The sequence below is a fragment of the Lotus japonicus genome, chromosome 3 (genome assembly GCF_012489685.1).
Source record: "Lotus japonicus ecotype B-129 chromosome 3, LjGifu_v1.2".
NCBI classification, from domain to species: Eukaryota; Viridiplantae; Streptophyta; class Magnoliopsida; order Fabales; family Fabaceae; genus Lotus; species Lotus japonicus.
The window spans coordinates 23,403,059-23,417,848 of NC_080043.1; the positions used below are offsets into that span (position 1 = coordinate 23,403,059).

Genomic DNA, 14,790 nt, shown 5'->3' on the forward strand with positions numbered 1-14,790 from the left:
GGATACGCCACAAGTCTTCCTAAAGCCACCAGGGATCAACAGAACAATTACAATCTTCACCAATAAAGTAGATAACAACACAGTACTGACACATATAGTAGTGAAGGCTAAACCACAAAAGTAATATACTAATATTACCAGTTCAGTTCAGTGACAGGATCCACCTACTGTAATTTCACTCAAAAAATAACACCTTCGCAGTATCACTCTTCTTCAAGAACTAGTGTCTTCTTCTCTTCAATTGTATCAGCACCGATGCTTGTTTCTTTTTTTCACTCTCACGAGGCTCTCTCTTTCTCTCGTGTATATCTACTGTGTCTTTCTCCCAAGAGGATTCTTTTCTCTCTTGCGTATGCACTACTTTTGCACTTGCTGCAAATCTCCTTTATATAGAGAATTCTAATACTCCTCTCAACGGTCTTCCAACGGTACATTCAGTGGTGGATAATCAATCCCTTCTTTTCCCAAGGAATTCTTCCTCTTAATTTCTCACAACGGTACAGTAGCTTGACTAGCTACTTTCTAGAGAAATCCAATTTCTCATCACCACATGAGATTTGCTGCAGACCAAGGAAATAAGGGTATAAACCCTTTAATTGCAATACATGGGCTACGGCCCATTACTTGCCAATTCTCTTTTTTTTTTTAATAATAAGTTGTAGTGGGCTCACTTGTTTGGTGACCCATACAACAATTCTCCCCCTCATCAATCAAGTGAAATCATAGGCAACGAAACCTGCTTTCTCTCTGCAAGTAGAAAACTTTTCCATAGGTAAGATCTTTGTCATCATATCTGAACCATTCTCATCAGTATGGATTTTCACAACCAACCTTGGCTTGTACCTTGACTCTGAGCTATTTTCTTCTGATTTCAACTTCAACACCCACTTTTTCTTGAGTGTTTTCCTACCATTAGGTAGCTTCACCGACTCAAATGTGTGGTTCTCATGCAAGGATTTCATCTCTTCTTGCATGACTTTGGTCCATTTCTCTTTCTCTTCATGTGACATTGCTTCTTCACAGTTTTCTGGTTCTCCCCCGTCAATTAACATCACATATTCATGAGGAGGATATCTTTGTGAAGGATGACGATCTCTAGTGGATCTTCTCACGGGAGGCTCTGGGGATTGCTGTGGTGGATTTTGCTCAACTGGTTCATCAACTGGGGCTCAGGAACATCAACTGCATTGTCCACATCTGCATTCACATCTCCCCCATCATTAGTGACTCTGGCAGGAGGCTCTGACTCAACATCAATGTACCTGTGAACAACTTGTTTTTGCGTATCATTCTTGTCAATATCTTCAATGGTTTGGTCTTCAAGAAAAACAACATCTCTGCTTCTGATAACTTTCTTGTCAACTGGATCCCAAAACCTGTAACCAAAATCATCACGACCATAACCCAAGAAGATACACTGTTTAGACTTACCATCAAGCTTGGATCTCTCATATTTGGGAATATGAAAAAATGTCTTGCAGCCAAATACTCTCAAATGCTTGTATGAGTCATCTTTCCCTCGCCACACCCTCTTAGGAACATCACCATCAAGAGGAATTGAAGGAGAAAGGTTGACCAAATCTACTGCAGTTCTCAATGCTTCACCCCAGAAGGATTTTGACAACTTTGCATGAGAGAGCATGCACCTGATTCTGTCATCGATAGTGCGATTCATTCTCTCTGCAACTCCATTATGCTGTGGAGTCTTCGGAACTGTCTTCTCAAGCTTGATGCTATGTTCCCTGCAATAATGCTCAAATGGCCCCCTGTACTCACCACCATTATCTGCTCTGACACATTTCAGCAATTTACCGGTTTCTCTTTCCACACTTTCATGGAAGTGTTTGAACACATCAACTACCTGGTCTTTGGATTTCAAAACAAAAGCCCACACTTTTCTAGAGTGATCATCAATAAATGTTACATAATATGAATAACCACTAAGGGATTTAACATCCATAAAGCAAACATTAGTGTGAACTAAATCTAGGGATGGCAATGGGTCCGAGACCCAGTGGGTACCCGCAAAAAATATCCATGATGGGTAGAGTAAAAACCCGCTATATGGATATGGGGTTGGGTATGCGTAATTACCCGCAAAATTTAGTGGGTACGGGTGCGGGTATGGGTACTATGGTACCCACCCCGCCCCATACCCGCACACATTATATACATATATAATATACATATATATAAACTTGTAATATATATATATATATATATATATTAATAAAACCTATATACGTAAACCTTTCTCTATAAATTTAAACAATACCTTTTGTTTAAAAAAAAAAACAATACCTTTAAAATTTTATTTAAACTTGTTGAGTGTTGACATTTCAAATTTTATTATAAAGAGATAAAATATTAGAAACTATAATTTTGTTAAATTAAAAGTATATCTTAAATTTAAATTTGGTTAGAAACCGAAAATCATAACTACTATGAGATTATTATAGGAAAAAATATTAATAAATCTGACTTTTGGTTGATATAATCATAGCCTAGAAATGAAAACAAAAATAGTTTTAATTGGTTAGCAAATACCAAGAAACTTATTGGAAATTACCAACCTAAGATCATACATTTTCAACCTGCCACTAATTCTTTTCAACTTCAGATACAAACCCTATTTCATCATCAGGCCGTTTCTTTCTCATACACTATTTCTTTCCCATACATATGTTATATTATGTTATATTTTGAGACTAAGGTGTTGAATTTATACTTAATGTATTTGGATGATGTTTTGTACTTTTAATTAATGTGTTTCCATTTTATAATAGCAATCATGTTCTTTTTTATTGAAAAATGCAAATACGAAAAATTATATTTTATTTAAGTAAATTGCGGGTATTGGGTACGGGTACGGGCATATATGTATCCATAGGGTACGGGGATGGGCACTGAAGTTGTTACCCACACGGGTATGAGGACGGGTACGGGTATGTTTTTAAAATGCGGGTATGGGGATGGGTACTATAGTACCCTACCCAAACCCTACCCATTGCCATCCCTAACTAAATCCAAGATATCAGACCTCCTGTGAGGTGGGTGAGTGTGGAAAGAAACTCTATGTTGTTTACCAACAATACAATCAGAGCAAGTTTTAAGAGATGTACCTTTCACCGGAAGCAGATTTTTCCTTGCAAGAGTAGCAAGTCCCTTCTCACTCAAGTGACCGAACCGCTTATGCCATAACTCTGTAGAACAATCCTCACTTGCATTAACCTGAGGAGCTGTCATCTTTGTGGAAGTCCAATAAAGAGTATTTTTCTTCACTCCTTTTGCTACCACCAAATTCCCCTTGGTGCACTTCCATCTGCCATCACCAAATAAATTATGGTAACCTTTTTCATCAAGTACCTGTACAGAAATCAAGCTGAGGCGCATGTCAGGAATATGCCTGACGTTCTTCAAGTGCAGCTTGCATCCAATATTAGTTTCTACCCAGATATCTTCAGTGATTACACTGGAAGTACATCTTGGTTGTTCCGGATAAGAGTGTGACAGATTTATCTGTGATTTGTACAGATTGCTGAAGCTAATAAAGTGATAATACCCGCAATGGAAGCTGTGAAGTTTCCTGATTTCGAAGTCTGCTACTCGGATGGTAAAACAATGAAGCTTCCTTTCCGTCTTTGTGATAATGTAGCTGGCTTTGACAAATCTTCTGTCCCCAAGGAAACTTTGGTTTGTCTTTCATTTCGAGCAAGCTCCCAGCTAATGGATCATGGCATTGTTTCATAAAGTAAAGATATGACTTATTTTATCTACACCACTGAATTGTATGCTCACCTAAGTGCGGTCAACACCAACCATGTATGTCTTGAATGGTCAACACATATGATGGTAGCATCTGTGGTAGTCTTTCTATTCAATTCAAAAGCTGAACGGTATCTGCTATTTGTTTTCCACGGTGAAGGGATTTAAATATGAGTAGAGAAATGAGGGTAAATGATAAGAAGAAAAGGATAGAAAGATGGATATTAAAAGATGCAATGCAATGGAAAGTTACTTCACTCTTTAGCCTAAACAATCCTTATATATTACTGGCAAATCACTCATATATTGCTACAAATCGTGTTGTGCCTTTCAATCTAGAAGTTTAATTAATCCTGAATTAGTGATCAGATCAAAAGTATTAAAGGAACTGTATAGTGCGTTCACTGTATTGTTTGGTATTTTGTTAACAACATTTTGTTTTAGTTTTGACTTACTGTCACTGCAATAAAATTCCTTTCTATATCCTTTACAGGAAATGATCAATTCTTGGAGCATGCCTTATGCTGAAGCATTTAGTGAATCCAAAGATGTCCATTTATATCAGGTGATTTTCTGTTTGCAGGTTTAGATTGATAGAATAATGACATTTAAATGATTTTTACTAACGGTTTTGTGTTTCTCCACCGTTAGCAATCTTTGTGTTAATGGCCATTGATATCCTTTTAACCTCCTTGGCTACGTTACTCCTTGGCTACGTTACTAAGTGTTCAATGGTTTTAAAACTATCATTTTATATATAAAGCTATTGGAAGGAAATATGCTTTGGAGGATTATGGTACAAGATATACGGCCTTATTATAAGAAAGAGTTTAGAAATATGATCATGATCGAGCCTTTCTTTTTCCCTTCTGATTCTGAGCATTGTTGTAGAGACTCCAGCATGTGTAGGTTCTGAGTGCACAATACCTTACATGCGACTGTGTTAACCTTGGGGAGCAAACCCGGCAATAGATTGCACCGGAGGTCTGCCGGAATTTTGCTTTCAAGGCAGTGGTTCGTCCACGGCGCAGTCTTCCTTCCTAATATTTCCAACAATTTGAAAGCAAAGTTTTGTTCGTGCCGATGGCGATGATGCTACTGCTAAAAAAAAGTTAGGAAAAGAGAGGCAAATCGCTTAAAAGATAAGTATCTATATTCTCTATGGCTTTTTGTTTATGCTAACAATGTCGAATGTTATTAGAATTCGATTGTCTACATTTTGGGTGTTTTGGTGGACTCTATTTATCGATTTTTATAAAGAAGTGATATTCATATTTTTTTCTTACATGAGAATTTGGTAGTGCTTGTTTTTCCCAATAATAAAAAAAAAAATTGATTGATGTCATATTGCTTAGTTCTGACATGTATGATAATATGTGAATGAAAACTATTTTGAATGTTTATTATATTCCTAATATAGTTTCTAATAAAATTTGTGAAAATTCACTAAGGAGTATAAAATGGTTTTCTCATACCTGAAATTCATTAAACTGTGGGGGTATTTGACGAAAGTAGAAATACCATATCTTAAAGAATTTTGGAGGTAAGGTATATTGTTGTATTGGTTATGCTCATGATGGTGTTGCCCATAAATTTTTGAGATTGAAGATGATATTATTTTTGAATCTAGAGATCTTCAGTTTTATGAATGATATATTCGTGCTTGTGTTTGTGGTTCACAAGAAGCAATTTGAGTTACTAGCAACAATACTTACAATAGAGAGTATGACTACATGTCAGATTTTTGTTGTTAAGAAATTGATTAAAAATCGTCGTTTGGTTTTCTTTGAGTATGTCAGAAGTGAACGAAGTCTTGTTGATCGTCTTGCTAAAGGATTGACAAGAAAGTTGTCTTGGATAAGTCGAGGAGGATGAACCTTAAGCCCTGACAAAGAGAAAAATATGGTGGATACCCATTTGTTGGTCAAACTAAGCCGTATGATTACTCGTATGCATTACATTTTCATCCTTATGACGAGAGGTAATGCTATTTTTTATAGACACATAGCTAACCGCGACAGTTCTTTTGAGATGCATCTAATGTATCTATTATAAAGTGCTTTTGAGATGCACTTGATGGTTTTTGAAAGAAATACATAGCCAATTTTGGTGGTGCTATTGAGACGCACTTGATGTATTCGAGATAAAGTGCTTTAGAGACGCACTTGATATAATTATAAAGATACATAGCCATTTGTGGTGGTGCTATTGAGACGCACTTGATGTATCATGACAAAGTGTTATTGAGACGCACTTGATGTATAAAGACAAAGTGCTTTTGAGACGCACTGGATGTGTCTGTGATAAAGTATTTTTGAGATACACTTGATGTGTTTGAAGAGATACATAGGGATCTTCGATATGCTATTGAGAAGCACCTGTTATATCTATGTGATAAAGTGCTTTTGAGACGCACTTGATATATTTTGAAATAGATTATAAATAAAGTTTATTCACAGCTGCGAAAGTGCTATGTGAGATGCACTTAAATGCTTATAAGACACATTTGAAATCTATGTGAATAAATATGTGAGTGGAGATGGTAAAAGCCGCTGTCTATGAAAGACTTGAGAAATCTTTCTAAAACACTCACATGTATCCCAAGGTTCGGAAAATGGCTTTAATATTCTATCGCGGAGTCTCTACATTTTAAAGTTATGGTGTGTGTAGTGGGGGTTCCAACCAAGTCAAACTAGTTCAAGATTCGTTCACTTTTTTGACAAAAGTTGTTGTCTCACTTCACTACGTGTTAATTCAATCCTTTGGACATTAAGACTTAAGCACAAAAAATTAACTTTCTTTGCTCAGAATTCTTAAAAATCATTTACTTGCCATTAGTGGGGGATTGATAGAATAATGACATTTAAATGATTTTTACTAACGGTTTTGTGTTTCTCCACCGTTAGAAATCTTTGTGTTAATGACCATTGATATCCTTTTAACCTCCTTGGCTACGTTACTCCTTGGCTACGTTACTAAGTGTTCAATGGTTTTAAAACTATCATTTTATATATAAAGCTATTGGAAGGAAATGCTTTGGAGGATTATGGTACAAGATATACGGCCATATTGTAAGAAAGAGTTTAGAAATATGATCATGATCGAGCCTTTCTTTTTCCCTTCTGATTCTGAGCATTGTTGTAGAGACTCCAGCATGTGTAGGTTCTGAGTGCACAATACCTTACATGCGACTGTGTTAACCTTGGGGAGCAAACCCGGCAAGAGATTGCACCGGAGGTCTGCCGGAATTTTGTTTTCAAGGCAGTGGTTCGTCCACGGCGCAGTCTTCCTTCCTAATATTTCCAACATAGATTTTATCCATTTCCTTCTCATTGATTGTGACTTATTGATCAGCTATATATCTATGATGACACATAGCTGAAATCTCCCTCGATCCCCAAATGCTTAGCTTTATGTTCTAAAACTTCCTGAATGAAAAAGTTGAAATATGCTAAGTGATACATTAGATGCTTTTCCATGTGTTTCACAAGGTTTTTCGGGTATATATGAAACTGTGAGAAGGTTACACCGTGAAATTGAAAACTATTTCAAAATTTTATTTTCTATCTGTGTTGTTGTTGGGGCCATAATCGCTCAGTCTGGTTTAGTTTGTTAAAGATTGAAGAGAGCCTTCTCGTCAACCACTTCCTCCATTGGATCTAGGGTCTTGAGGTGATCTTATGCTGGGCTTCTCATTGTAAACCAAATATATTTTAGGCCAAGGTTTGTTCCAAGCTCGAACAAAGACGGTCATTTTTATTTGAAATTAAAAGTATTACAAATTCCAAGAAGTTATTTTTTCGTGAAAACATTTTTTCAAAATAATTTATTATCCTAATAACCTAAAATGTTAAAATTATCTTAAATACATGATGTTGGATTTTTATATTGAGAGTTGAGACTATAATAGGTGTGGTAGATTTTGGCTGTGGGCCAGTCTTTTCAAGTTTCAACAAATTCCCCTTTCCTGGTCCAGGGTTTGATAAGGTCTAGTTGGAGCGTGAAATGTCATCTTATTACTCCCCTCTTCTGGAATTGTTTTATTAGCATGGAACTTGGAAGCTTTGCCATTTGCATTTATCTAACTATTGATCTTCAGATTGGAAGTCAGGATGTTGAATATCCAATAGGTGCCGCTTGTTAGGATGTGGAATTGAGTTTTGGAAGAGTAATTGGAGTCTTGGACTTTCCGGTTCTAATTAGAATTCTAATTCTGAGTTTGAACCCATTGAATTAAAAAATAATCACAAATATAGTCATTTCCTAGAATAAAAAATAACTACTCTATAATCAATTCTTTGCTTAGACTGCAATAATAACCAAAGAATTCCATCTTCCTAGTACCAAAAATATGTTAAACTTGATATTTCCTATTTTAATGTTCATGATCATTGACTCATTGTCACATGCTGACCCTCGAAATCGTTGTCATTGACATGCCTTTGTTGTTTGCACCTGCCATGTCACTGGCAGCAACCTCCGACCACCACCATGAGCATCCTCCAGCCACTTCCATTGTCACTACCAATGTCATATGATTATCATAGTCACCAACTTCTTTTAATTTCCAATTCAATTTGGCTGTATCTCAATTCTTTAGCTATCCACTAATTCCAATTTTGACACAATTGATACTGTTAGGAACCCAACTAAGCAAGAAAACAGATGAATGTAAATGAGAGTAATAGAGGACTGAAAAACAGATTGCTTATTGATGAATTTGGAATATTACAGAGAAGAAATTGTTTCCTTGATCTGACCAGAGCTAAGCTCCTATAGGAAACTTCAAACTACCCATTTTCTAGCACAAAATATCTAAAGATACCTCTCAACCTCTCTCTACATTCCTTATATCATGGAATGTTTACAATCATCTAAAGATCTCAACCATTTAGGATTTACCCTCTTGCCCCTTCTAGAATACACTACCCATTCCTTAGGTCCAGCTTTCCCTTGATGGATTAGTGCTCCGTTTGGGCCTTCTATTGGGCCACGGTTCCTATCAATACCCGGTTCTGAAACTGCAATCTTGTCCCCAAGATTGAATGTCGGAAATTGGCTTTGAATAGTAACTGCGTCTTCCCAAGTGGCTTCTTCTGCAGTCTTTCCCTTCCACTGGATGAGGAGCTGCTTGATGTCTTCCCCTTGATCTTTCACCAAGCGCGTAGCGAGTACAGTAGCTGGTTCGGGCTTGTCAGCGTCTTCACCTTCCAAGTGGTCTGGAAGCTCTTCATCTTCTTTGTACTCTCCAATTGCTTTCTTGAGGAGGGAAACATGGAAAACCGGATGGACGCGAGATCCTTCTGGCAGCTTAACGCGATATGCCACCGCTCCAATGCGAGCGACGATGGGGTAAGGCCCAAAGTATCGAGCCGCCAGCTTAGTGTGGACGCGAGAGACCACAGACTGTTGACGATGAGCTCGAAGTTTCACAAACACCCATTCGCCAATCGCGAAAGATTTGTCCATACGTTTAGCATCAGCTTGAGTCTTCATTCGACCCTGGGCACGCAGCAAGTGTTCCTTAAGCTGGCGAAGTGCTTCATCGCGATCCACTTGCTCCCGTTGTACAGCATCAACCCTGGTTTCTCCGAGGCCCCAACGCGTGATAGCCAGAGGCTTGCGGCCATAGACAACTTCAAATGGAGTTTGATTGGTCGCGAAGTGAAATGTGCTATTGAATCAAAACTCCGCCCAATGTATCCAATTGACCTATGTCTTGGTTTGATCCGCTGTGAAGAACCGTAAATAAGTTTCCAAACAACGATTAACCACCTCAGTCTAGCCGTCAGATTCGGGATGATAGGCGGTACTCATCTTTAACTGAGTTCCCTGGAGACGGAAGATTTCCTTCCAAAAGTGACTCATAAAAATTGGGTCCCGATCGCTAACTATGGAGGAGGGAATTCCGTGCAAACGAATAATCTCTCGACAAAAAATCTCAGCCAAACTTCTTGCAGTATAGGGGTGCTTCAAAGGCACGAAATGGCAGTACTTGGATAGTCGATCCACAACCACCATGATCGCTTCAAATCCTTTGGACTTGGGTAAACCAGTAATGAAGTCGATCGATAAGTCTTCCCATATTTTTTCTGGGATGGGAAGTGGTTGCAATAGACCTGTAGGGGAGGAAGCAGAGTATTTGTGCCGTTGGCATATATCGCAGCTTCGAACAAAGTCTCGTATCATGGCCTTCATGCCTATCCAATAGAGGTTGGCTGCCAAGTGACGGTAAGTACGTAAGAATCCGGAATGGCCACCTTGAGGGGTTGTGTGGAACTCATTCAACATCAAGGGAATTAGGGAAGATGATTTTGAAAGAACCAGCCTCCCTTTATAGAGCAACACACCCTGGTGATAGCGGAAATCAGGCTGAGTGCTTGGGTCTTGTTGGAGCTGAGCAATGATGTCCTTGAGTCGTGGATCTGCTTGAACTTCAGCACTCACTGTTTGCTGTTCCTCCCACAAAGGATAAGTTGTGGCCATTCTTATCTCACCAAATTCACTTACTCGCGAGAGAGCATCCGCGCCTTGATTCAATCTCCCCGGTCTGTATACAATATCAAAATTATACCCCAACAACTTTGCTGCCCAATTTTGTTGCCCGCTAGTAACAATCTTTTGATGGAGGAGTTCCTTGAGGCTCTTTTGATCTGTGGAGACCAAAAATTTACGGCCCAACAAACAGGGTCTCCAATGTTGGATGGCTAAAGCCACACCCATGAGTTCTTTCTCATATGCTGATTTTGCCAGGTTTCTTTCCCCTAATGCCTTACTGAAATATGCTATTGGGTTTCTTCCCTGAATTAGAATTGCGCCAAGGCCACTTCTTGACGCATCACATTCAATCATGAACTCCTTGTTGAAATCGAGTAGAGCCAAAACTAGCGCCGTAACCAAACTTTGTTTCAATGCTTCGAAAGCCTCTTGTGCCGCAGGGCTCCACTTGAAAGCATCTTTTTTTGTAAGCTCTGTTAATGGTCGGGATATCTTGCCATAGTCTCTAATGTTTTTCCGATAATAGCCCGTCAGTCCCAAGAACCCCCGCACACCCTTGACATTCCTTGGGATTGGCCAATTCTCAACACTTGCAACCTTATTGGGATCGACAGCCACACCGGTGGAAGAAATTATATGCCCCAAGTAATCCACAAATGTTTGGCCAAAGTTGCATTTCTCCCCGTTGGCTGTAAGACTTTGAAGCTGTAAGAGTTGCAGAACAGCTTCCAAATGCACTAAATGCTCCTTCCAATCGTTGTTGTACACTAATAGTTGTCGAAGAAGACGAGTACGCTGTGACGCAACATCGATCGAAACATGTCATTCATCAAGCTTTGGAAGGTTGAGGGCGCGTTCATGAGCCCAAAAGGCATAACCATGAACTCATAGTGCCCTTCATGGGTCCTGAAAGCGGTCTTATGCACATCCTCGGCTCTCACTCATACGTGATGGTATCCCGATTTCAAATCCAATTTAGAGAAGTATCTAGCCCCGTGCAACTCATCCAGAAGTTCTTCAATTACCGGAATAGGGAATTTGTCCGGAACGGTCACTTTGTTCAGTGCTCTGTAATCAACACACATGCGCCAAGTCTGATCTTTCTTCTTGACTAATACAACTGGACTTGAGTATGCGCTGGAGCTATGACGAATGATCCATGTTGCTAACATCTCGCGCACTTGCTTCTCAATTTCATTTTTGTGTAGGTGCGGGTAGCGGTAGGGACAAACGTTTACCGGTCCCTGACCCACCACAGACTGGCTTGTTGCTCTGCGGTAATGTTTGGTGCTTCCCTCTGGAGTTTCAGGGGAGACTCAAGAGTTCTCAGGCCGCTACCCTCGCTACCGCGAGCCTTGCGCACAACGCTCTGTAACGCTGGCAAAGAGTCAGTTCCGGTTCCCAGACCTTGCAGTTTAACCCATTGTTGCCCTCTCCAAAACCGCATTGTCTGCATTCCCCAATTAACAATCGTATCACCCAACGTCTTAAGCCATTCGATTCCCAGGACAATGTCTGGCCCTCCCAGATCAAAGAGTTTGGGGGCGCAGGTCAGTTGGTACTCTCCGATGGCCAAATCAATTCGCCGGCAGCGCCCTCAGGTGTGAGTCTGAAACCCGTCCCCAAGCTTGATTGTCATGTGAGGGGTGTCTTCAATTTCCCAACCTATCCTTTACACAATCTTTCGATCAATGAAGTTATGCCCCACTATCAACCAGAACCAACACAAGGACCCCTTGTATCTTCCCCTGTAACTTAATAGTTTGAGGCTGCTCTGTTTTTCCGTCAGCGATGTTATAGAGACTCATGACGCTCATCTCTCCTTCAACCTCTTCGTCTTGCTCGTCCATTTCCATGGATAAAATGTTTCCTTCTCCAGATTCGTCATCCCCCTCTTCAACGATGAGGACTCTTAATTGTTTGTCTGGACACTGGTGCATGGGGTGATATGGGCCTCCACATTTAAAACATTGGCATTTTTGTTTTCTGTCCAACAACTCTGGGTAAGTAAGGTGAGCGAATCCTCTGTCACGTGGGCCACTCCTTCTTGAGTCCGCTTGGGTTTTTTGTTCAGGTTTTTGCCCACCAGGAGATGGCTTGCTCATGGGCTCATTTTTCCGGTTTCCCTTAACCCAAATCCAATCGTTTCCACCAGGCCTACCCGTTCCACTTGACCTGCATCTGAACCCGGTTCCTCCTACCCGATTCCCCCGAGCATACCCAGACCCGTTCTCACCCTTCACCTCTTTCTCCACCGCTCGCGTCACGACAAGGAGCTTGGATCGAGTGACTCCTCCCAGCGCCGCCATACTGCGCACCTTGCCTCGTATTTCTTCTTTCAACCCATGTAAAAAATACCCTTGGTACTGTTTGTCAGGTAACCTGGGGATCTGAGCTGTCAGATACTCAAAATCAGTGATGTACTCTTCCACAGTCCCTTTCTGGCGAAGCTCGGTGAGTTGCTCGTACACATCGCCGTCACCTTGGCCACCATAACGCTCAAGCAGCGCGTCCTTCAATTTCTCCCACGTCAGCTCATCGTCGGTCTCCAAGAGAGCATTGTAGAAATGGATCGTAGGACCCTCCATGCTCAATTGTGCCAACCCGACTTTCACTTCTGGAGAGGTTTCGTGAATTCGAAAGTACACTTCAGCCCGAAAAATCCACCTAGCTAGGTCTTTCCCGTCAAAGAGAGGTTGTTCTACTTTCTTCAGCGATTGACGAAACTCAGTGAGTGCGTCGCCTTGCAGATGGTGACGCCTCACCCTGCTCTTCGTTCCGCCTGTAGGTTCTGGGTTTTTTACCCTCGATTGTTCTCCCTGTGGCCGATTCACACTAGCATCTTCGACCAGCATCGATTTGCCCATGGATCGTTCCATTATCGCGACGAGCAACGTTGGAAGATCCTTGACAGCGATAGTTACCGTCGCTAGCGACGATCTCACTTCTGCGAGCTCTCCTTATAACACGTCAATCTTCGCCTCCATTTGGTTAGCCGTTTGTTTGGATTTCTTGACCGGCATTCACTGGCTCCGACGATCAGATCCGGCAGGTCGGACCAAATTGTTAGGTACCCAACTAAGCAAGAAAACAGATGAATGTAAATGAGAGTAACAGAGGACTGAAAAACAGATTGCTTATTGATGAACTTGGAATATTACAGAGAAGGAATGGTTTCCTTAATCTGACCAGAGCTAAGCTCCTATAGGAAGCTTCAAAGCTTCCTACCCATTTTCTAGCACAAAATATCTAAAGATACCTCTCAACCTCTCTCTATGTTCCTTATATCATGGAATGTTTACAATCATCCTCTCCTACCAGCTGTTAGTTAGTTACTTAGGATTTACCCTCTTGCCCCTTCTAGGACACACTACCCATTCCTTAGGTCCAGCTTTCCCTTGATGGATTAGTGTTTCGTTTGGGCCTTCTATTGGGCCACAGTTCCTATCAGATACTAGCATTCCAAATTTTAATTTTAATTTCATTATTCAAACGGAAGAGATTTTTTCTTTCCGTTTGCACCTTGAATGATCATCTGCAAATTTAATGAGGCTTAAGTATTTTATATCAGGTATAATTTATAGATTCATGGCTTTTATGTCGGGGTCCTGTAAAGCGTTTCCTTCTCTGGAAAATGAAGAAACCTAATTAATCACAATGAAAGCAATGATACACTTCAGAGGCAGACTGTGTATTCATTTGGTGACCACTATTATTTCATAAAATAACTAAAGATACTGAATCTCCTCACAGGGTATAAAAGCTTTTACTTACTTATTCAATTCATGGCTAGCCAATGAAGTTGAGTTATGATAAGTACTACTACTAACATTTCAATTTCACAGGTAGATCTTCCTACTAGATAATTTTGGTAGAGTAAGATGGAAGGGCTCTGGATTGGCAACAGAAGATGAACTGTCTTCCCTTTTTTCTAGCACATCACTGCTTCTAGATGAGTAATGAGGTAAGACATCTATTCTGATGGTTTGTGCCTTGCTCTAGTCATATCATATGAAGTAAAATTATTCTTGAAAACCACAATTTTCTAACTTGTTGTTTTTGAGCATTTTCTATTTTGATGGCTTCTACCTTGCTGTAGCCATATCATATTAAGACTAAATACTTTTTGCGCCAGAGATACTTCAGAAATGTATTATAGTGCAAGGTTCTTAGACCTCATGTATTTAATATGTTGAGTTTTTCTTGTTAACCAAATAATATGTTGGTTTATCCACAAAGCTGTGTTGAATTAATTGCAGAAAAAAATATATTAATATTTTGCTAATACCTACCAATTTCTTTGGATTTTTCAATGATACATAATTAATCACTTTTATCTTTACTTTTCTCACCAAATTTTAAGTCTTTGACTTTTATCTTTGCATTTCATTGATACGCAATTAATTACTTAACTTATGATGCGGTAACCAAATAATACATTTGATTCACAACAAGCATATACTACATCAACCAATTAAAAGCAATAAAACAACAGATTCATAATAAAGGCCACATAAATCGCAAAGG

The 14,790-nt window shown here is 39.8% G+C and overlaps 1 pseudogene; it reads left to right on the forward strand.

Annotated features, from left to right (window-relative positions):
- The first annotated feature begins 3,402 nt into the window (after window positions 1-3,402).
- LOC130743790 (uncharacterized) lies at window positions 3,403-14,223 on the forward strand (annotated as a pseudogene).
- Window positions 14,224-14,790: the final 567 nt, after the last annotated feature.